The 24,825-nt window shown below is 38.7% G+C and overlaps 1 long non-coding RNA gene across 1 annotated transcript in view; it reads right to left on the bottom strand.

The window, feature by feature from the left end:
- The window catches only part of LOC144304692 (uncharacterized), a 55,377-nt gene extending 33,289 nt beyond the window's left edge, over window positions 1-22,088 (bottom strand). Inside the window, exon 1 of the long non-coding RNA XR_013371627.1 lies at window positions 21,967-22,088. This is a non-coding gene — a long non-coding RNA (uncharacterized LOC144304692). The remainder of the gene's footprint in view (window positions 1-21,966) is intronic.
- Between the last annotated feature and the right edge of the window lie 2,737 nt (window positions 22,089-24,825).

Genomic DNA, 24,825 nt, shown 5'->3' with positions numbered 1-24,825 from the left:
GATAGGATGTCACTGATTTTTTTTTGTTCATTTTTTTTTATTTTTTTTTTAGGATGTCATTCATTTGACGAGGCTACATAACACTCCATTTTAGAAGATGGAAGTCAGAATTTTCCTGTTGGCCTTGAGAAAAGAAGTTGCCCTGAGTCTTACAACTGCAATGAATTGAATCCTGTCAATAATTTGAATGACGTTGGAAAATGCCCCCGAGTTCCAGACAGAACCCACTCCAGCCGATGCCTTGATTTCAGCCTTGTGGGAGCTAGAGCAGAGGACCTGTGATACCGTGCTGGATTCCTGACCCACCGAAATTGTAAAATAATGAGTGTGTGACGTCTTAAGCCACTACACGTGTGGAAATTTGTCACACAGCAATAGAAAACAAACACAAACCATAATATATTTTGTAGGTGACAACTCAGATCAAGTTGTTTACACAAAAGGTGAAAAATAAACTGACATAAACGTATAAAGTACACTGGGCATCTAGCCAACAGAAAGAGAAACCAGACTCTTCGCAATTTTTTTGCTGCACCTACAAAGTACTTCCAAAATGTACATATTTGTACATCAAGATTTGTATCTAGCACCTTCAATTTGAACAAACAAAAGTGATACGATAACTATCACCATCCTGGGATTGTGTAATTATTATCCTAAATTTGATCTGTTTTCTTATCTTTACCCATATTTTGTTTATCAACAGAATTTAATGCATAATAAACTGTTATATGAATAGTGTTTACCTGAGATATGTAATATCTACATTTTTTGGATCAAACTCTTTTTTGATCCAGAGAAATACATTTTAAAGAGAAAATTCATGAGGTAGATTTTATAACCCACTTCAGAGGAAATGGTTGGAAAGAAAATTAACTTCCCTGTCATGCACATATAATTTATACTAAACAAAATATTATTTCACCTTAAATTCCTGAGTTAAAAGACAGAGGAAACATTAATGTATTCATGGAGTTACAATTCATAGACTAACATCAGCCTACATAATTTATAAGCTATGAATTATAAAGTATGTATATTTCAATTTTATCTACTACAATTTCCTTCAAAACATTTACCTTTTTCTTATATTCAGTATTTCTTCTGTCTTTTCAATATATAATAAAAAGGTTATATTTTATATTAAAGACAGATAACAGGGCCACACTATAATTTCCTTAAGATGCTGATATACAATAACTACTTGTTCTATTAAAAAGAAAACCAAGTTGACTATTTTAAAGCTACAGCTTCTACACACTTGTTCATCTTTTATCTTAATTGTACCTCACTGTTTAAACAAAATTACATAATTGTAGAAGTAAAATTATTCTCCTTATCCAGGAACCAATCCCAGATTGATCCAGTCTTTATTTTGTTGTTATAAGGGTTTCAAACATACAGAAAAAAAAATGTATAAAACATAATGGAAATATAATACAGCTTTATCTACAATTGGATGCTAGATATTATATCAGCTTCAAATGTCTTTAAAAAAAAATACAACAGCACTGGAGATTTAAGATAGTGGAGTGGGAGCCTCAAAGTGAAGGATTTGTCTCATCCTTCAAAATACAACTAGATAGTTAGCAAATCCTTCTGCACACCTGAGAAATCAGGCGGAGTTCAGAGACCACAAATGCTGCGATTCTACAAGCGGGAAAGGGACGGCTGGTGGGAGACAGGAGGTGCAGAGACTGGACTCCCATGCAACACAGCTGGGGACAGGGCGGCGGAGAGGAGGCTGCTCAAGGAGCCTGCCACTCAATACTGTAAGCAGCAGGGTGCAAAACTGGAACTTGGAGAAGTTGAGAAGTCTGCCACAGAGGGCTACCTACCTGACCTACAGGCCCGGGGTAGCGGGGTGGGACCCAGGTGTGACAGGCCTGAGGATGCCCAGGGCCACAAGGAGGAGGGCTGGTGCCTGCATCTGCACAGCTCCCGGCTCAGGAGGGGGAAGCCAGTCGAGAACAGCAAGCCTCCTGCTGGTTTCTGCTGCGTTGCCAGGAACCTCAAACAGCTGCAACCACTTTCCTGAGACAGGCCCAGCAAATGGCAGGAGCTAGCAACACCCTCCCTGGGAGGAAAGGTGCGGGTGCGCACCTCGGAAGTTGCTAAAATTTTGAGTTTTCAAACTCAGTTGCACACCTGAGATAAAAGCACTCGGACAGAGGCCAGGTGAGCAGAGTTCTGATGGAAGAAAGGAGAGTGATTGACTGCTCGTCCGTGAGGGGCCACTGAAGAGTGGGGGCTGTGAGTTCTCAGCTCTGGGACTACCACGTTCATCTCAGGCATCAGCACTGACCACCTTCAGGCAGCAAAAGAGCACTGCAGGGTGGAGCCGGAGGGGCTTACCCCAGGCCCTAAGGCCTTGCACTAGGGGGGCACGTTTCCACGAGGGAAGTGCACCTGAGAATCATTGAACAGGCCCCTCCCCCAGCAGGCCAGCTGGACCAACTTGCTCACACTAAGTTTGCTGGTCAAAGAGGGCTGCAAAGCTTCAGCTCCAGGGGAAAACGCTATATAGCATTCCTTGTATTTTTATTCCTCAGTCTTTTATTGTCTCAGTTACTTTATTTTTTCCAGTTCTTTTTAACTTTTATTTTCATATAGATTTCTAAATTTTTGTCTCCTTTCATTGCATTTTATTTATATATTTTCTTCCTAATTTTGGGATCTAGTTTATTTTAAACAGACCAAAAGACACCCAGAATCTAAGGTTTTTTGTTTTTTGTTTTTTCATTCTTGTTATTGTTCTTTTTTTTTTTTTTTGTCCCTTATTTCTTCTTTTCTTTTCTGGCCAAAATGAGAAGATGGAGAAATCTAACCCAAAGAAAGAATAGGAGGTAGTACTCATCAAAATGAATATAAGTAAGATGTCCAAACTAAAATTATTTAAGATTTTATCTGAGAGAAAGAGTAAGAAAGAGAGCATGAGGAGTGGGAGGAGCAGAAGGTGAGGGAGAAGCAGACTTCCTGCTGAGCAGAGAGCCTGATGTAGGGGTCGATTCCATGACCCTGAGATCATGACCTCAGCTGAAATCAAGAGATGGACACTTAACCATCTGAGCCACACAGGTGCCCCTGAACTAGAATTTAACAGAATGATTATAAAGATACCAGCTGGGCTTGAAAAAAAGCATAGAAAACATGAGAGAATCCTTTACTATCTGATAAGAAAACTAAAATCTAGTCAGGCCAAAATTTAAAATGCTATAACCAAGATGAAGTTTCAAGTGGAGGCCATAAAATGAAGAGGAATGAGACAGAAGAGCAAATCAGTGATATAGAAGAAAAAATTATGGATAATAATGAAGCTGAAAAGAAGAGGGAAAGAAAACTATTAGAACATGAAGGTAGACTTAGGGAGCTCAGTGATTTCATATTACAGGAGTCCCAGGAGAACAAGAGCGGCGGGGGGGGGGGGGGGGGGGGGGGGGGGAAGGGGGCAGGTGTATTTGAACAAATTATAGCTGAGAACTTCCCTAATCTAAGGAAGGAAACAGGCAAACAAGTCAAAGAGGCACAGAGAACTCTCTTCAAAATCTACAAAAATAGGTTGACACCATGACATATTATACTGAAAATTGCAAATTACAAGGAAAAGAAGAAAATCCTGAAAGTAGCACAAGACAAAATGTCCTTAATTCCAAAAGCAAACACATAAGGTTAGCAGCAGACCTGTCCAGAGAGACCTGGCAGGTCAGGAAGGACTGGCATGATTCAGCATATTCAGGTGCTAAATGGGAAAAATATGCAGCCAAGAGTACTTTACCCAGCAAGGTTATCATCCAGAATAGATGGAGAGATAAAGAGTTTCCAAGACAAAGAAAAACTAAAGGAATTCATGATCACTAAACCAGCCCTGCAAGAAATATTAAAGGGGAACCTATGAGCAGAAAGAGAGCCCAAAAGTAACAAGACCAGAAAGGAACAAAGACAATCTGCAGGAACAATGAATTTACAGATAATACGTTGGCCCTAAATTAATATCTTTCAATATTACTTTGAATGCAAATGAACTAAATGCTCCAATTAAAAGACACAGTGCATTAGAATGGATTAAAAAAAAAAAAAAGCACCTGGGTGGCTCAGTAAACTAAGCATCTGCCTTTGGCTCAGGTCACAATCCCAGGGTCCTGGGATCCAGTCCTACATTAGAGTGTCTGCTCAGCAGTGAGTCTGCTTCTCCCTCTCCCTCTGCCTGCCACTCTTCCTCTTGGGCAAGTTCTCTCTCTCTCTCTCTCTCTCTCTGTCAAATAAATAAAATCTTTAAATTAAAAAAAGAATGAATTATAAAATAAGACCCATTGATATGCTACTTACAAGAGACTCATTTTAGACCAAAAGACACCTGCAGATTGAAAGTGAGGGGGCAAAGAACCATCTATCACACTAATGGACATCAAAAGAAAGCTGGACTAGCCATCCTTATGTCAGACAAACTAGATTTTTAACCTTTAAAGACTGTAATAATAAAAAAAATAAAAAAATAAAAAAAAATAAAGACTGTAATAAGGGATCCCTGGGTGGCGCAGTGGTTTAGCGCCTGTCTTTGGCCCAGGGTGCGATCCTGGAGACCTGGGATCGAATCCCACATCGGGCTCCCAGTGCATGGAGCCTGCTCCTCCCTCTGCCTGTGTCTCTGCCTCTCTCTCTCTCTCTCTCTCTCTCTCTCTGTGACTATCATAAATAAATAAAAATTTAAAAAAAATAAAGACTGTAATAAGAGATGAAGGACATTATATCATAATAAAAGGGTCTATCCAACAAGAAGATCTAATTGTAAATATTTATGCCCCTAACTTGGGAGCAGCTAAATATATAAATCAATTAATAACAAGTTCAAGGAAACTCATCGATAATAATACAATAGTAGGGTACTTTAACACCCCACTCACGACAATGGATAGATCATTTAAGCAGAAAATCAATATGAAAACAAGAGCTTTGAATGACATACTGGACCAGATGGACTTCACAGATATATTTAGAGCATTCCATCCTAAAGCAGTAGGATACATATTCTTTTTCAAGTGCACATGAAACATTGTCTGGAATAGATCACATATTAGGTCACAAATCAGGACTCAACCAGTACAAAAAGATTGAGATCATACCATGCATACTTTCAGATCACAATGATATGAAACTTGAAGTTAACCACAACAAAAAAATTGGAAGGACCACAAATACTTGGAGGGTAAAGAGAATCCTACTAAAGAGTGAATGGGTCAACTAGGAAATTAAGGAAGAGTTTTTTAAAAAACATAGAAGCAAATGAAAATGAAAACACAACAGTTCAAAACTTTTGGGATGCAACAATGGCAGCTCTAAGAGGGAAGCTTATAGCAACACAGGCCTTCCTCAAGAAACAAGAAAGGTTTCAACCTTACACCTAAAGGAACTGGAGAAAGAACAGCCAATAAGGCCTAAATTCAGCAGGAGAAGAGAAATAATAAAGATTAGAGCAGAAATCAATGATACAGAAATTAAAAAAAAATAATAAAACAACAGTAGAACAGATCAATGAAACCAGGAACTGGGTCTTTGAAAGAATGAACACCATTGGTAACCCCCTAGCCAGGCTTTTCAAAAAGAAAAGAGAAAGGACCCAAATAAATAAAATTGTGACTGAGAGAGGAAAAAAATCACAACTAACACCACAGAAATACAAACAATTATAAGAGAATATTATGAGTAGTTATATGTTAACAAATTGAGCAATCTGGAAGATATGGACACATTCCTAGGAACATAGAAACTACCAAAACTGAAACAGGAAAAAACGAAACTTGAACAGAGCCACAACCAGTCAAGAAATTGAATCAGTCATCAAAAATCTCCCAACAAACAAGAGTCCAGGTCCAGATGGCTTCCTAGGGGAATTCTACGGAACATTTAAAGAAGTGTTAATACCTATTCTTCTCAACCTGTTCCAAAAAAAACAGAAATGGAAGGAAACTTCCAGACTCATTCTATGAGGCCAGCATTACCTTGATACCAAAACCAGATAAAGACTGAGCTAAAAAGAATTACAGACCAATATCCCTGATGAACATGGATGTGAAAACTCTCAACGAGAGACTAGCAAGTAGGATCCAACAGTACATTAAAAGGATTATTCAAAAATAAAAATAAAAAGATTATTCACCACCATCACATGGGATTTATTCCTGGGCTACAGGGGTGGTTGAATGTTTGCAAATCAATCAATGTGTACATGACATTAATAAAAGAAAGGACAAGAACTATATGATCCTCTCAATAGATACAGAAAAAAGCATTGACAAAATACGACATCCTTTCTTGATAAAAATCCTCCTTGATGTAGGAACAGAAGGAATATATCTCAACATCATAAAGGCCATATACAAAAGACCCACAGCTAATATCATCCTCAATGGGGAAAAATTGAGAGCTTTTCCTCTAAGGTCAGGAACACGACAGGGACGTCCATTCTCACCACTGTTATTCGACATAGTCTTGGAAGCCGTTGCCTCGGCAGTCAGACAACAAGAAGAAATGTGATCCAAATCAAGAAAGAAGTCAAACTTTCACTCCTTGCAGATGACATGATACTTTATGTAGAAAACCCAAGACTCCACTAAAAAATTACTAGAACTGATACAGGAATTCAGCAAAGTCACAGGATTTAAAATCAATGCACAGCAACCTGTCACATCTCTATGCAATAACCATGAAGTAGCAGAAAGAGAATCAAAGAATTGATCCCATTTTCAATGACATCACAAACTGTAAGATACCTAAGAAAAAACTTAACCAAAGAGGTAAAATATCTATACTCTGGAAACTATAGAACACTTGTGAAATAAATTGAGAGGACGCCTGGGTGGCTTAGTGATTGAGCATCTGCCTTTGGCTCAGGTTGTGACCCTGGGGTCCTGTATTCAAGTCCCATGTCAGGCTCCCCATTGGGAGTCTGCTTCTCCCTCTGCCTATGTCTCTACCTCTCCCTGTCTCTCATGAATAAATAAATAAAACCTTTAAAAAAAGAAAGAATTTGAGGAAGACATAAATGCAAAAACATTCCATTCTCATGGATTGGAAGAACAAATATTGTTAAAATGTCTGTACTACCCAAAGCAATCTACACATTCAATGTAATCCCTATCAAAATACCCTCAGCAGTTTTCACAAAGCTGGAACAAATAATCCTAAAATGTGTAAGGAACCCGGAAAGACCTCAAGTAGCCAAAGCAATGTTGAAAAAGAAAACCAGAGCCGGGGGCATCATAATGCCTGACTTAAGCTGTACTACAGAGCTGTGATCATCAAGACAGTGTGGTACTGGCACAAAAACAGACACAGAAATCAATGGAACAGAACAGAGAACCCAGAAATGGGCCCTCAACTCTATGGTCAACTCATCTTTGACAAGGCAGGAAAGAATTATCTAGTGGAAAAAGGGCAACCTCTTCAAAAATTGGTGTTGGGAGAAATTGGGCAGCCAAGTGCAGAAGAATGAAATGGAGCCACTTTCTTACACCACACACAAAAATAAATGCAAAATGGATGAAAGACCTAAATATGAGACAGGAATCTGTTAAAATCCTGGAGGAGAACACAAGCAGCAACCTCTGATGTGGGGCATAGCAACCTCCTCCTAGACAGGTCTCCAGAGGCAAGGGAAGCAAAATACTGGGATTTCATCAAGATAAAAAGCTTCTGCACAGCAAAGGAAACAATCAACAAAACTAAAAAGCAACCTACAGATGGGAGAAAATATTCCCAAACAACGTATCAGATAAAGAGCTAATATCCAAAATCTATAAGAACTTACCAATCACAACAACCAAAAAACAAAAAATCCAGTCAAGAAATGGGCAAAAGACATGAACAGACATATTTCTCCGAAGAAGACGTATACATGGCTAACAGAGGGGCACCTGGGTGGCTCAGTAGATTAAGCATCCACTTTTGATTCAGGTCATGATCTCAAGGTCCTGGAATCAAGCCCTGTGCCGTTGTGTCAAGCTCCCTGCTCAGTGGGGAGTCTGCTTCACCCTCTCCCTCTGCTCCTCCCTCCACTTATGCACGCTCACTCTCTCTCAAATAAATAAAATATTTTTAAAAATGGCCAACAGACACATGAAAAAATACTCAACATCCCTAAGCATCAGGGAAATATAAGCAAAACCACAATGAGATACCATCCCACACCAGTCAGAATGGATAAGATCAACAACTCAGGAAAAAAAAAAAAAAAAAAAAAAAAACAGATGTTGGTGGGATGCAGAGAAAGGCGACACCTCTTACACTGGGTGGGAACGCAAGCTGGTGCAGCCACTGTGGAAAACAGTGTGGAGGCTCCTCAAGAAGTTAAAAACCGAGCTACTCTACCACCCAGCAATTGCACTCTGGGGTATTTACCCAAGGATACCAAAATACCCATTCAAAGGGGTAACTGCACCCCAATGTTTATAGCAGCAATGTCCACAATAGCCAAACTATGTAATGAGCCCAGATGTCCATCAATAGATGAATGCATAAAGATGTGATTATATATACATATTATATATGTGTGTGTATATATATTTATATATATATGAATATCACCAAGCCATCAAAAAGAAGGAAATGTTGCCATTTACATAGATGTGGATGAACTAGAGGGAATTATGCTAAGTGAAATAAGTCAGAGGAAGACAAATACCATATGATTTCACTTTCATGTGGAATCTAAGAAACAAAAGAGAGGAACATAGGGGAAGAGAAGGAAAATAAAATAAGAAAAAGAGAAAAGGAGGCAAACTACAAGAGACTCTTAGCTCTAGGGAACAAACTGAACGCTGCTGGAGAGGAGGTGGCTGAGGGGAAGGGGTAACCGGGTGATGGGCACTTGATGAGAGGGCACTTTTCTACACTTATAGAAGTGATCCCTCACCCTCCTCAATCTATTGATATTGAAACTTTCTTGCATTTTGTTATGTTTTATCAGGTTGAGATATATTCATTTTTACATAATGCTGAACTTGATCTGCGAGTATATAGTTAGAATCTATTTCAACTCATAAGTGAGATTAGTCTACAATTTTATTTATCTGCACTATAATTACTCTGTTTTTGTGCCGAAGTAATAGCGACCTCATAAAACTACCTGAATGATTTTCTCTGTTCCTACACCCTGAAAGAATATATATACACCTACATTTGTGTGTATATATTCATAAAAATATTACAAATATGTTTTTCAAACTTGCAGTCAGAAGACAAATAAGTTCTGGGGTTCTAATGCCAAGCAATGTGATTTTCATTAATAACAAAATATTATATCCCTGAAAATTGCTGAGGTTAGATATTGAATATTTTTATCACAAAAAAGAGGTGATAATATGAGGTTATGGAGGCATGAGCTAATGATACAGAGGAAATCATACTGCAATATATGTGTATCAAATCTATACATTATACATCTTAAAATTACAGTTATATGTAAATTATATCTCAATTAAAATATCACATATATAAAAAAGAAATATACTTTTCCAGGAAGCTTGATAAAATTTATCTTGAAGACCATCTAGGTGTAGTGTCTTTTGCTGAGTCAGATTTTGATTACTAATTCAATTCATTTAACTTTCATTGATTTTCTTGGATTTCTATTATTTGATCAAATATCTTCATTTATATTTACTACAAAATTATCTATTTTTTCAAGTTCTGACAGTTTTGGCATAAAATTGTTCATAGACTTCTCCTAAGACTTTTTTTTTTTAATCTTAATATATTTCAGGTCATGTTGCCTTTTTGTGGCACAACTGTTATTTACTTGTGCTTTTTCTCTTCATTCTTTGATCATTCTTGCCTAGAATTTATACAGACTAATTTTTTCCAATAACTGTCTTTGGGTTTTTTTAACTTATTATTTCAAAAATATTTCTATGTGATTTTTTCCTACTCATATCTTCATACCTCTTTATTCTACTTTTTTGGCCATTTACCCTGTTCTTTTCTAGATTCTTGACAACGCATAGCTTTCTGCCCTTTTCAGTAAATATAACTGAGGTTCTAAATTGCTCTCTAAGCATCATTTTAACATTGCCTTGCAAACACTGACATGCAGTACTTTCATTTTCATTCAGTTATAAATATTTTCAGTTTCCCTTGCGGTGATAATTCTGAGAGTATTACTTTGGCAGTTTTAGCTATGTCCACATGGTATAGGGTGACGTCTATCATGGAAGCTGAGATACTGAGACTCATTAGGAGAGCTGTCAAGGTGCAAATGGAGACAACCTGTGAGATCCTGAAAGGGTAGATTTAATTGTCTTTAGGGCTCAAAGGGGCACCTAGAGCCAAGGCAGGTGAAGATCTTCAGTGAATCTCGCAAGCTTGCATTTCAGAATACCATAGTTCCTTTGTTTTTTTTTTCCCAGAAGACTGTAGGCCATAAGAACTAATGTAGTTTCTGGCTAATAGATAAGAGTCTGCAGTATTTTTCCATGACTGGGACTGTGAAATGAGCTCCACGGTCACTAAAGAGGTAGGCAGACACTTGCCGGGTGGAAAGCATAAGGCCAAGGAAGGCTCTTTCCTGTTAAAGCGGTGGCTTTCAGACAAGAGAAACCTTGAGCTCTCCTGATTAATACGTGTATAATAACCAAAACGCTGATTATCTCACTGCGAAGGCGAGTGTATTTTTGGGGTGCCCCGGAACAGCCTCTCCTCCAGGCTTCAGTTTCCAGTCCCTACAGCAACTTTACCGTTTTGCCAGGATTATGTTGGAAGCAAGTGGGGCCAGAAGACATTCTTGGCTGCACCTTTAAAGTTTTCTCATCAGTGCAGGTTTTAAAATGTAGTCAATTTATCCCTGCCATGGTAATGAAGCTAACAGCTCTGGCTAATGCATTATGTTAATCAGCGCTCGCAGACTGGAAGAGCAGAATGCTCTCCTAAGTTACAATACGCAATTAATTTATAAGGACGTAGTCAAAGATCACCCTGGGAATAAGGACGTATTATGAACAGTGCCTCTGAAAACCTGTGAGGACTTCTTATTTATATTATAACGTACTATTATTACCCCTGACTGATGAAACCTTGGAAGAAAATCATTTTATGGATAGATATTGTACCAGTATTTATGCATAAACATGAGCATGTTTCCTTTAACTTGAAAGCCACACGATCACTGAAGTGTATTTATATTAATCTTCTTCCTTATACATAATTAAATTTAAAAGATTACTTTTCTTTTGATGGATCAGCCTTTCTTTTATCTCAAATTCGGTAATCACAACTGTTATGAATACATTACGTTTAGAAAAGGCCAAAACAAACTTAATTCCATTATCCTTCTTTATAAGGCGAGGAAGCACAATCTTTGTGTTACTCGGGGGTCATTCTAGAAAATGTATAGATAATTCAGGCACAAAAGACAGTTTTCTTATTTAGAAGTCAGCTCTACCCTCAGGAGCCAAGCACCTCCCAGGAGCTCACCTTCCAGTAACAGCGTCTTTGGAGGTTAGGATTTCAACATATGAATTTTTGGGGAGGGAGGGACATGTTCAAACCACAGGAGAAAAATAAGGTGTGAACCTTGGATGGAGGATTCTCAGAAGACACACACTTCGGAAACAATAAGTAAGTGCAAACGAAAGGGAACGCAACAAAGAAAATGCAAAGGGTAGATAAAGGGGATTGAGAGTTCAAATAATATAGAAACTGAACTTGTAGGGGGTCCAATCCATCAACATGTAATTTTCTTTCCTGCGCTGAGCACTCAGGCATAGGAGAGAGAAGTCCCACTACATAAAATATGAAGTAATTTGTAAGAAGGGCAGGGAGAGGAGGAGCCCAGGGATAAAGGCAAGAGAGGAACTGAGGTAAACTTGAAGGGTCAAGAGTCTGAAGACCTAAAAAAAAAATGGGGGAAATGGAGGAGGACACGTCCATACGTCAGCAATGGGCCTGCCTCTACCAAGCACTCCAGCCACATGGTATTTAGTTCTTATACTAACCCTTCCTAACACCGTGCATTTTACTGATGGACAAACTCAGGTTCAAAGAATTAAAATGAGTTCGCTGTAGATGCTTAACTACGCAGGACAGGAGATGATGATGATGAGAGAATGGGATATTCCAGTTTAAGACTTCAGAGAGCGAACCCACGAACCTGGGCAAGGCTGAACATGATTTAGTGTTGTAATCAAATAAAATCTACAGGAATAATTTGACAGATATTAATGATACTCATCATCGTTGTTACACGGAAGGTAATTATCCACAGGTGATACCCAGTTTTCATTACTTTTATTGATAACGATCATTAGTATTAATTTTATACACCAAAGTCAGGCGTTTCCTTTTTTCTCTTTTTAGTTCTTTAATAGCTATACACACGCTCTCTGGCCAACAGACACCCCTGATGCTGGGGGGCCTGGAGTCACTACCATAGAGCGGGAAATCTGATTTACCTTACAGAGCTCCCTTTTATTTCCCCCAAGTTCACTTAATACTAGCAGGCACTAAACAGGGGGAAAGGCCTATTAATTGTGCGTAGTGAATGAAAAGAAAAAGAGCAAAGAGGAATCGATTGCCCTTTCTCCCACTCTCTGCTGCTGGCTTTAGGGTAGACGTTCTTCCACAGGGGACGGACGTCAGCCACAGATGGTGTTAAACGAACGCTCTTAAACCAAGACAAAGCCCCCGAATGGCTACCAAGTTCAAATCGTTCTGCTGCTTTTCCTCAAAATCAAGCAACAGAGTCCTAAGAGCGTAGGAACTAACCCACACCCCTAGGTTCTCAGCCCTTCTACTGCTTGCTGAGTGACCGGGAGAAATTCGTGAATGGGGGCTCAGAGGGGAAGCCTGAAAACAGGAAGGACAAACACCCCATTATCTCTCTCTGGTATTTAAGCATCTTATGATCAAACAAGTTAATGTCCCACAAGAGTCCAAGCCCTGAGTTAGGCTCTGCCCCCTTCTCTACTACCAGACCAGCAGATAAAGACTAATCATCACCAGTCCCTCTCCATTAGGCCATTATCAACGCTGAGGACTCTTCCATCATTCAAGGTCTTCATGTGCAGTCAGTACCCAACTTACTTTTGCTTTTTAAAGATTTATTTTTTAGACGGGGAGGGGGGAGAGAGGGAGAGAGAGAGAGAGAGAGAGCATCTCAAGCAGACTCCCTGCTGAGCATGGAGCCCAACGTGGGGCTCGATCCCAGGACCCGGAGATCATGACCTGAGCCGAAACCAAGAGTCAGACAATTAACCATCTCAGCCATCCAGGCGTCCCCAGTATTCACTTTTATAAATTTTACATTTTAAGCCAAAACATGCTTATTATCTGACTAATTAACATTAATACAGGATGTATTTCTCTGTTTCAAGGACAGAAAACAATAACCATGTCCTACAAAAGAAAAACCTCAAAGTACAAGATGAGCTCATCCCCAACAGGATGTAATGAAGAAACTACCCACTAACCCACGCGTTACCTGGAAAGCACATGCTCTGGGTCCCGAGCCTCTTCCACCCCCAGCTGCATGTCTCCGAGCTCACCTCTCCCCCGTTGGAGAAGTTTCAGGAAAACAGTCTTTGCTGTGCATCCTCTTGTGGCTGTCGTAGATCTCACATGTCTCGGAGGCTGCTTATCACAGTGTGTTTTCTTTGCTTATTTCTGCCTCCTGAATTATTACTGCTTTCCTAGGGTCATTTTTTTCTATATGTTTATCTCAATTCTTGTGGATTAGGCTTTTCTCTATCCCTCGAGAGCCTTGGTTGACCACTCACATTTAAGAATTAAGCCCTACTTTGGGGCTACTGGGTGGTTCAGTCAGCGAAACATCGGACTCAATCTCAGCTCAGATCTTGATCTCGGGGTTGAGTTTAAGCCTGGTGTTGGACTCTGCTGGGCATGGGGCTTATTTTTAAGAAAGGTGGGAGGAAGGCCCTACTGAGACATTTCTCCAAGGATCCGTGAGTATCCAATAAGCACATGAAAAGATGCTCAACATCATTATCAAAATCATAAAGAGCTGCCATTCCACACCTGCGAGCACGGCTGTGATAAACAGTAACAAGTATTGGTGAGGATGTGGGAAAACCTGGAATCCCCATACTTGACTGGTGGAAATGCAAACTGGTGCAATCTTTCTAGAATAAAATAGCCTGACAGTTTCTTAAAATGCTCAACACATAGTTATAACCATATGACACAGCAAGTCTACCCTTAGGTTTACACCTAAGGAAACGAGATCATAGTCATGCAAACATGTGAGCGTGAATGGTCCTAACAGCATTACTCATAATTGCCAAAAAGTCGAATCAGATTAGGGCAATGGCGGTGGAAATGGAGAGAAGTGAATAAGCCTGGAAAAGTTTTTGAGATGGGGCAGGATTAACAGCCTTGATTGCTAGGATGTGAGGTGAGGGAAAGGGGTTAAAGTAACCCATATTTCTGATTTAAGCAAACAAATAGATGGTGTTTCCATTTAAAAAAAAGGAAAAAAAATGGCACATAAGGAATTTTTCAGGGAAGCTCAAGAGTGCAGTGCAGGATACCATAATTATTGTAAGATATGCAAGAATAGACTTCAATACGTTTATTCCCTCTATTCAGATACCGACAGTATTCTTTACTAACAAATATTATTTAGTCTAAAGAGCTTTTTCTCCTTTACTTTCCAAGCCCCTCAAAAATTTTGTTATATATTCTACATGAACTATTTTCTATTCTAATTAAATTAATAGAATTAGAATATATTTTATATATAATATTGCATTGAATAAATATTTAATATTGCAAAAAAGTTAATACTGCATTTTCTTCCATAGCAACATAAAAATACATTTTATATAATTGCCTGTGGAAGGAGAAAATGGGTAGAAGTAAAACTTAAATAGTTTCAGTTTTTTCCATCCCATAACCAAGGTTCACTTTTGTAGTTATAGGGTAAAAACCGAAATTACATGGCCATTCAATTACTGTGAAAAAATTGAATCTTTTTAAGTTTCCTATGTAGAGCTTTTGAGCCAGTGGAAAAAGACTTTTCTTCTTTACTTGTACAGAATTGAAATTCCCTTCACATTGATCTGAATTTAAATGTCATTTCTCTTTCGATCGTAGGAGCATAGGCAATGAGTGTTCTCAATTCTTTTTTTGCATCATGTAGCACATGTTTTACTTTTATAATAGTAATAAAAATACTCAAATTCATGATTTTATATATTTCTAGAGAAAAAAATGCTCTCAGGACTGAATATTGCATGCACCACTTTATTATATTTTAATTCCTGTTTAACAGCGTCACACAATACTTTCTTGAATTTCATGTAAGACCTCAAAAGGAGAACCACCATTTTCCTTGTAAAAAATTTGTAATACTTACTGTTGTGTTCATCAATGGTTTCAAATCATTTTTTGTACAAAATTAAGTAAAAATAATATAAAATTGGGATAGAACACAAAGATTTCTGAAGAACCCTAGATAATCAGAACTCTTCCCTATCCTTAGAACAAAAATAGAGCTAGGGGTGCTTAGCTGGCTCGGGAGGGAATGCGATTCTCGATCTCAGGGTCTGGAATTTGAGCCCCACATTGAGTATGGAGATTACTTAAAAAAACAAATAAACTATAAATTTTTGTAAAAATAAAGCTACCTTTTGTGTAACATGTTCTCACTTCTTACTTTGTGCTAGGAACTGTCATGCATATCATTTGATAGAACAAATGTGATTGCTCTTAACGATGCAGATGAGGATGGTGAAAAACAGATGTTGAGTAACTTAACCAGAGGCTACAGTGGTACGTGGCAAAGGCAAGACTCACAGTGCACATTATCTACCTCCGAAGTCCAGGTTCTTCTCACAGAAAAAAAAAAAAAAAAAAAGGCATGTAATTATTTTTCAATATCTGAGGAAAGTGTGAGAGAAAAATTATAAATTATAAAATATAAATTATATAAATATAAAAATTTTATTGATATTTTATTAAAGAAGGAAAACATTGAATAGGTGAGTATGAAAAATTAACATAATATTCTTCATGGCTCTTTGTCCTCTCAGCTTTCTGAGGGCAAAATTTGGACCCAGTAACTCATAATACCAATGTCATGACCGTTATGTGGTTGTTTTCTCTAAGGTGTTCAAAGCTAATGTGAAATTTTTTTTAACTGAATACATAGTCCAGTAAAAGGCATAAAGTGAAAGGGGCCAGAAATCCAATTCTAAACATAAACTTCTCCATAGATCAATACCCTGAAGATCAACAGTTTACATATAATTAAGCATTGAATTATTTTGCTTAAAAAATCCAACTAAATGGTGGTAAGTGAAATTGCACCCAACCAAAGAATATCTCTCATTAAAAGGAAATGCTGAGAGCCGGATGGTAGTCAGGCTGGAGAAGTAGCAACGGTTACCATGGAGGCAAATTGGACCAGCTAGGAGAGACCCAAGTATCAAACTTAACACCTCAACTTGCTTCTCAGTAATTACTTCATACCAACATCCCGTTGCTTTAAAGGCATCCTGTGCCCGTTTGTTATAAGAGTAGGCTGACATATCATTAGGCTTCAGGTTTTCACAGCTCTTACACAGAAAAAGTTCTGTGTAAGTTTTTAGTGTGATTTTCCTTGTTAATCTTTGTAATGTGTTTGCATTGACCTTGGCAGTCATAACTACAGACTGCCGACTTTTTAAAATATAACATTTCTGACATTTTATCAAAATTAATGAAGAACATCCTGGTTTCTAACCCCGTGTGTTCATAAGAAAAAGAAAAATGGTCTGGGTCCAAAATGTAAAGTAAACATGACCATTTTTAGCAAAAAAAAAAAAAAATTATGCTTTCACAATAATATTTTTTTAAATCCATTCAATGAAATATGCAATGATTAGAAACCAACAAAAAAGTTGCTTTTATTCCTCACTCATTGGTTCCCAATACGAACAAGGGATTCACTCTAGTATCTTCTGTACATATTTTAAATGAGATCACAAATTGAAGAAACGTGTCACGGGCCTACTGTGTTAGGGTAGGCATTACAGCCACAGTACATCTATCATCATCTACATATTTTCCCAACTTTTTAAGCTACATGTGCATAACTTTGACAGTAAAGTTGAGAAGATTTATTTAATTTCTCCACTCCTTAGCAATCACTAGCAATGGCCAGAAGATGTCCAATACATCACAAATATGAAAATGGTGCAGGGCATACAGATTTCAAAATTACAAGTAAAACTACTTTTATCTCCTACAGTTCACCTTGTTAAGTAAAACCTACCCTTGTTTTAACATCTATTCTTCACATAACTAAACTGGCCTAATTTATCGAATACCTCATTATATTGCACCACTTTTTATTCGGTCATTCCAAGTAGAAGAAGTTGTAGCTATAAAAAAAATAATATGCAGCAGCAACACCTTTGTTACCTTAAGTATTTACATATATTTCCTCGTAGAAATGTTCATTTCTCATCAGAAATGCAAAATTAATTTTCTTGTCTTCTCACTATTCCAGTCATGTGACATCCATAATTAACTTCTCATAAGACGTCATCTTGGTGATGACAAGATGTCGTTAGACATAGAGGCTTTGGTAGTGATGGCAATCAGTGTAACGCACTGCAGTGTGCTCAACTACTTTATCGTCTCTGCCAGGAAAAAGTACCACTATGTACCCAACACATTAGACCAAATGAATCTCGATTTGCCCCTTCTGTCTCATTTTCTCAACTAGTCTCTAAACTCCCTTTCCTAAACAGGTCTGAATCCCTCCCTTCTTCAATACCCACACTGCCATTGCTTAAATTCAGGTTTACAGGACTTTTCACTTGGACTACTAAGTCCCTCAACTGGTCTCCTGCCCTGCTACCTCGGTCATCCCCCCTCCTCTCTATTCTCCACATCCCTGATGAAGGATCCTCTCTAAAACTCAAAACGAAAGAAAGAAAAGAAAAAGAAGAAAGAAAGGAAAGAAAGAGAAAGAAAGAAGAAAAGAAAGAAAGAAGAAAGAAAGAAAGAAAGAAAGAAAGAAAAGGAAAAGAAAGAAAGAAGAAAAGAAAGAAAGAAGAAAGAAAGAAAGAAAAGAAGGAAAAGAAAGAAAGAAAGAAAGAAAGAAAGAAAGAAAGAAAGAAAGAAAGAAAGAAAGAAAGAAAGAATCTCAAAACTATTCTTATCTGTCCCCTTATAAGATCTCCCAATGGGTCTCCATTTGTTTTCAGGCTAAGCTCTAAACTTTCAGCAATTTTTCCTGGTTTCCATGTTGTGGTCCTTGCTTGCCTATCCCATCTCCCATTCTATCGTCTCATAAAACCTAATAATATAGCACCGCCTGAAATGCCACAGGAACAGTGTTCTCTGATGCCCTCATGTGCCTGGAAGACTTGGTCCCCACTCACACTACCTCCCTGGCCTTCCCCTTTGCCTTCCTCTCAGGCTCCGGGAGTAAAGAGCATCTCCTTCACACTCTGCACCTGCCGTATTTATACTACCACCACACTGCCGGTGTGCTTGTCTCCTCCTGCCCAACCTGGGAGCTCCAAAAGGATGAAATGGTTTTTAATTTTTACATAACACTCATGTGGATACTGTTTCTATACCAACCTGGATCTTTTTATTTTATCATATAGTTTATCTCATGGCTGCCATAAATACAGAATAACATTCCAGGGATGCTACTTCTTCATTTTTAGCATACAAAAATATGATGACAAGCATAGATTTAACTGGATATGGGTCTGAGAAAGAAAATAAAATCATATGCGCTGGTACGTTATCGTAAATAAAAATAACAACTTTCTCAGGCCTTAAAGGATATAGACATTTAGGTATTTCTTACTGTTAGAAGTCTTCTGGCTGTAGGCCAGAACTTGGGCAGTCTCCTCTCTCAATTTCTACTAAAAATATTCAATTTTCTTTGTACTATAATTGCCAATTAAGATTATCTGGGGAAAAAAAAAGACATTAACTTGCTTCCTTTTGCACTCCCAATTAGATTAAGGGAACTCAATTCTCAATTGCATTTTCCTCCTTCTTTTCAGCGATAACAAAGAAACACAAGGCTATAGTGGTGGTGACAGAAACCTCAATCAGAGTGACTGCAATTGCTCTAATTTTGAAAGAAATGCTAGAGTCTTAATTTATGTGTCTCATTCTCAACTCTCTCACCTTCCAGCGGGTCACATCAATATTAAATGTGTAACTTAACTGAGCTCTGTGAGCGTTTGACCACATGAATCGTATTATGTAACACAAACATACACTCCCACACATGCACGTTCACCCCAACGCCCTTTCCTGATGTTGCTTATGAGTTTAGAGATACAAGATGATAATGAGTATAATATGGAAGCTTCTGTGGGAAATATCAGAAAGGGAGACAGAACGTAAAGACTGCTAACTCTGGGAAACGAACTAGGGGTGTTGGAAGGGGAGGAGGGTGGGGGGTGGGAGTGAATGGGTGACGGGCACTGGGGGTTATTCTGTATGTTAGTAAATTGAACACCAATAAAAAAAAAAAAATATGGAAGCTTCTGAAATGAAACATGTCCCCCCGGGTAATATGTGGGTCACCATATGGATCTCTTCAGCTTTGATCCAATCAGAGCAGGAGCCAAGGAGACTAGAACCCAGAACTCGGTTGCGTCTAATCTTAAGTAGCCTCTTCCTTTTAGCTCATATGCCACATTATCATTCTCTGCAGGTGTCATAACATGAAAAAGTTTGGGAAGTGCGATAAGGAGATTTAACATATCTAACAACAAATCTCTAGTGTAAACATCATTTTCCTCATCTTGACTTGCTCTTCTTAGTCTTGGATTCTCTATCTCACTGGCTTGTTATCGTCACCCACCCAGTCATCTAGGTTGGAGATGTCAGTCGTACATGACCCTTGCCTCTTTCTCACGATCTCCCTAATCATTATCAAATTTAACTTCTAAATATTTCCCCAATACCATGGTCCAATTCATCACCAACGCTTAAATGGATATGGTCTCCTGGTCTTCGGTTTTGTCAGCTTCAAAATTATCCTCCGCGGAGCCCCCTTTTCAAAACAAATCTGATGAAAGCACTCTACAGCCTAACCTGACACAATGGTTTCCCGTCATCAATAGAATAAAGTCCGTGTGTCTCAAAACTGGGTCACAAAGCACACTGCGACACGGCAATGCCTGCTTCCTGAGTTCCATAGTTAGCTACATCCAGTGGAAATTCCAGAAGTATCACACTGCTTATATTTTACGAGATATAACCAATTCCTGTTTTCACTCCTTATGCAGCGAAGCGGTATAAATAGGCCTGGGGGAGAAGGGGATGTAGGTAGAACCTGGTTTGTAACATTTGCTCATTCCTAGACAGCAAATACTCCTGTTACGGCCTACGCCAAGCTACCGGCATGGAGTCACTGAAGATGGACCTAGGAAGACATTCCCAGCAGCACATAATTACGTAGCGGTCCCACCACACAGACACAACAGACATAAGTAACCTTAACAAAGCATAGATAATAGTGAATGTGGTGAAATAATTAGAAAGTGATGAGTTTTCTGTTTATTACTGATGCTTTTAATGTGATCTGTTTAATTGCAAATTCATATAAATCTAATTTTAATAATGGCTGCGTTTAACAAGCAGCACACAAAATTCCTGAAGATTTAGCTGCCAACTTTGGCAAGCCAGTATGAGCGAGCTCCAGCATACCACCGCTTTTATATGGCTTTGTTCAAGGTGTTCCTGCGCCTGGAATGCCATTTTATTCCGTTATCCAGACTCTTTCCTGCCTCTCTGAGGGCCCCTCATCTTGTAAGGCAGGTTATTCCAGAGCGTGATCATGAACCGCCTGCATCGAATCCCCTGTAGTGGTTGCTAAAAATGCTGCTTCTGGGGTTCACCTCCCAGGCCTGCTGAATCTGAAATTTCCTGGAAACCTAGGAATCTGTAGTCCAACAAGCGAGCTTCTGGAGTACTCTCCAAACTCCAGAGCTTGAGAACTCTTTGAGTAAGCTATTTTTCTGCTAAGGTGTCCTATCACCCAGGAAATCTTCCCTGAGTGATTCGCTCCCAGGAGGGCAGGATGGGGAAAGAATCAGCCAAGTCGCAGCGGCTTGAAACAGCACAGCAGAGAGAACTGTCACTGTGCACTGCGAAGCACAGGCCTAGACCAGTCACCATGGGCTCTACCGTGGAAGGCCTCCCAGTCCACACTGGGGACGTTGGACTTCACTGTAACAGCAGCGAAAAATGATTGAAGAGTCTGAGGCCAAAGAGTGACAACCAGTATTAAAAAAAAAAAAAAAAAAAAAAAAAAAAAAACTACTCAACCTTCCCCTTCCTTGGGTAAACTTTAAGAACTTGAACAAAATAAACCATTCTAAATAAAACGACACGGCCTTTTTTCTCGGAATAATTAATATCTTGTATGTCTTACCAACATGGAACATGATCTCCTGCATTAAAAACAAAAAGAAACAAAAGAAGAAAAACGCAAGTTCGAGTTCTTTTATTCCTGGGTAATGACCTTCCTTTGAGCAGTGATTCTGGTCCTGTTAGATCTTCTCCATGGGATTCCTTTACCCTGATCAGTATCGCCAACCCCAATGTTACTCCTCACTCTGCTCACTCCTTATAAAGTTTTTATAGCTTTGACCAATCAACAACCTCAAAAAAAAAAGAAGAAAAAAAATCTTTGATAGACATTCTTATCCTTCCACTGCTACCATTTAAACTTTCCAAAAAAGGTTTAATAAAAATGCTAAGTGAAAAACTAAAAGAGAGGCAATGAATCACCAAAAGCATAAAATAATCTCAGCTTACGAAATGATATATCCTAAAACTCTCTTAAACGTGGAAACAATGGATATAAATTTACTCCAAGATTCCAAAACCAAATAACTTCACAAGAATTATTACATTCACACTTAACAATAAGTAGAGAATTACAGAGTCAAATTGTGATGTGCTTTGTGGCAGCCAGCTAACTTCACTTACCAGATCATTTACTTGTTGCAGCTCACGTGTTTTGCAGCAACTTAAATTCAAATCTGTGCCTCAGCAACACTGTAAGTGATCACCTCACGGGCATATGTGGAAAAGTTGCAAATGGAGGAACCTTAAAATATGGAAATGCACGAATATCTATTAACATTTTTCTTAAGGAACACATATTTCTTTCCAATACATTATATAAATGCAAATATTATTTTCATTCTGACTCCCTGAACATTGTAGGATCATGACAAACATTAGCACCTGGAAACATCTAGTCCCTTGTTCACTAAATCTTTCTCCGATCCCTGAAGAGTGATTTATACAGAGTCGACCTTCAATAAATAATCCGTGAATGAATGAAAGAACGAATTTAAAAATTCTAAACATGATTCGGTTTGAAAGTAATATGTCCATCCAAATTTTCCAATTTCATGAATAAATGTGAAGCTTTAAGAATCTTGCTGTGCAATTTGGGCACAGTTAGAATAGAGACATAGGCAAATAAATGTTCTCACAATTAATTACTTATTCAAACTAATTACTTACTCAAACTCATTGATTTGCAATCACTACAAAAATTCAGATATGCCTCTAATTCCTTTTTATTGTGTTTTAAATAAACAGATTTTGTGAGGTTTTAAAAATAATTTCTGATAAAATGTCAAGGTGGTCTCAATAATTCACAAAGGATACCTTTAACCAAGGAAGCACTTATCTGGGACTTTTAGCTGCTAAATGGTTAAATACATTACCTTTGGTCCTGTAAGTTTAAAGTTGGAGAAAATAGTTTAAAAGAAAGTTGCACAGATTATAAGGGTGAACACAAATCTAAAATATCTCCGTGTAAAAGTTCCCCCTTTGTGAAGGAGAACGCAGAACTGTGTCGCCAGCTCGAACCCAAGACCTGACCTTGACTCCTCATCTGCTTTGCCCTCACTAATGCTGGTCTTCGTTTTTCCTTCAGCTCTTCTTCCAGCTCACCTCTTCACTCATGCAAGTGACACCTGAAACCAGCCCTCAGGTGATGGGGACTTTCCTGATGAGACCTCCCCCCGGCCCAGACCTCCCAGGCGGTGGAGCTACACCCCAGACTCCCAACTGCGCAGACGGACCATGGAGTAACCTCTGGAAGACCTACAGTTACGTTTACCTCATTATCATAGCAAACTCCCCACCCAGGGAGGAACCTCAGCCTCATTTACATAACATACAATGTATGTAAAGGCACTGCCCCTTAATGGGTGGGCGACTTCATGCCCCCTCTACATACAACAAGGAGGCCTCCCTATCTAAATATGCATCCCAGCCCTACACAAAAGATACCCATCCACCCCCTCTCAGAGAGTTAGAGCTTTGGAAGCCTTCCCAGGATCTCCTTATCTGCTGCAAGTAAAGTTGTCTGTGCAACAACTCACCTGGTGCAGTTCTGTGACATGCAAACTCATGTGGGTTGGGTCACACTTCCCCACCCCTCCCTTACCGTTAGCATTCCTTCTAAAAGATCTGAAATTATAAACGCTTTCTCGGGACGCCTGGGTGGCTCAGCAGTTAAGCATCTGCCTTCAGCTCAGGGCATGATCCCAGGATCTGGGATCGAGTCCCACGTCGGGCTCCCTGCATGGAGCCTACTTCTCCCTCTGCCTATGTCTCTGCCTCTCTCTGTGTCTCTCATGAATAAATAAATAAAATCTTTAGAAAATAAATAAATAAACGCTTTCTCCGTCTTTCGAGATTTAAATATATGTAAATCTTCTTAAAAGTTAAATGATCCTCCAAAAAATGTTAAATGAGCTCTTTGGCAACTTTGTACTCTGGGAAGGTCTTTCTGGGAGGGGGTGGGGGTGGAGGCCTGAACTGTCCCCTTAACCTGTGAACTCATCAGGGAGGACGAAGCCCCAGCTCCCTGTCTCTGTCAGAGTTGAGCCTAGGTGCCTGGGCTCCAAGTTGAAACCTCCTGGTTGTCAAGAAGATAAATGCAGTTTTATTCTTCCTTGGATAAAGACAATTAACATGTGTGTAATGGATTGTATCTGCCTGGCTACATAAAAAGGAGTATTTCCTTTTGTCTTTGCAATCTCTTTAGCATATTGCCTGTGATGCACACCACAGTTGGGTTTAATGACTATAAATATTAAAATTGTTTCATTCTTTGCTACCTACACCTTGTGGAAAAGATTCACGGGGTTGGCAGGAGATTTTATTTTTAATTATATTTTCCCAACAGGACTCAGATATACTGATAATTTTAAAAATTCATTTTTGTCATAAACTCGGAGTTGAGGGAAATAAAAAGCTATGTTAAGACAAGAAAAATGAGCAAAACAAAAAAATCAAGACTAAATCATTGAAATGTCTCTTGTCTATTAAAAGTGGGGTAAATGCCATGTACTTGTCCTGGCAAGAACAAAAATTATAGAACTAATGTGCTGTAGAATGGATGTTGGGAAGCAGAAGTTTGAAAAGCCCAGAGAATTCAGAATTTTTGGTCTTAGCTAAATCCATCTGTATAGGTTAATAAAAGGAAATTCAATACTTCTCACATCAAAGCCACCTATTTATTTGAATGACAACTACAAAGGAATTAAACCATGTATTAATAAAAATATTTAGTTGATAAAAATTGAAGCAAACACTCTCAAAAAAGCAGTAAGCCAAAGGAAATACCCTCATCGATTAATATATTGAAACTTAGCTGCCCACGTAGTCTCTAAACTTTTCAAAACTAAGAAAGCTCACGTAAAGTCATCCTCCACTATCGGTACCATCAACGACGGCCACGTGATTGCATTTTACATCATCGAGCGCACGAAGGAAAGTTACTGAAGATCAAAACACGTGCATACGCTTCTTCAATACCAA

Source organism: Canis aureus, chromosome 34, assembly GCF_053574225.1.
Source record: "Canis aureus isolate CA01 chromosome 34, VMU_Caureus_v.1.0, whole genome shotgun sequence".
In the NCBI taxonomy this organism is placed as follows: domain Eukaryota; kingdom Metazoa; phylum Chordata; class Mammalia; order Carnivora; family Canidae; genus Canis; species Canis aureus.
The sequence above is the reverse complement of the archived record's forward strand: the minus strand, read 5'-3'. Positions and strand labels throughout refer to the sequence as shown.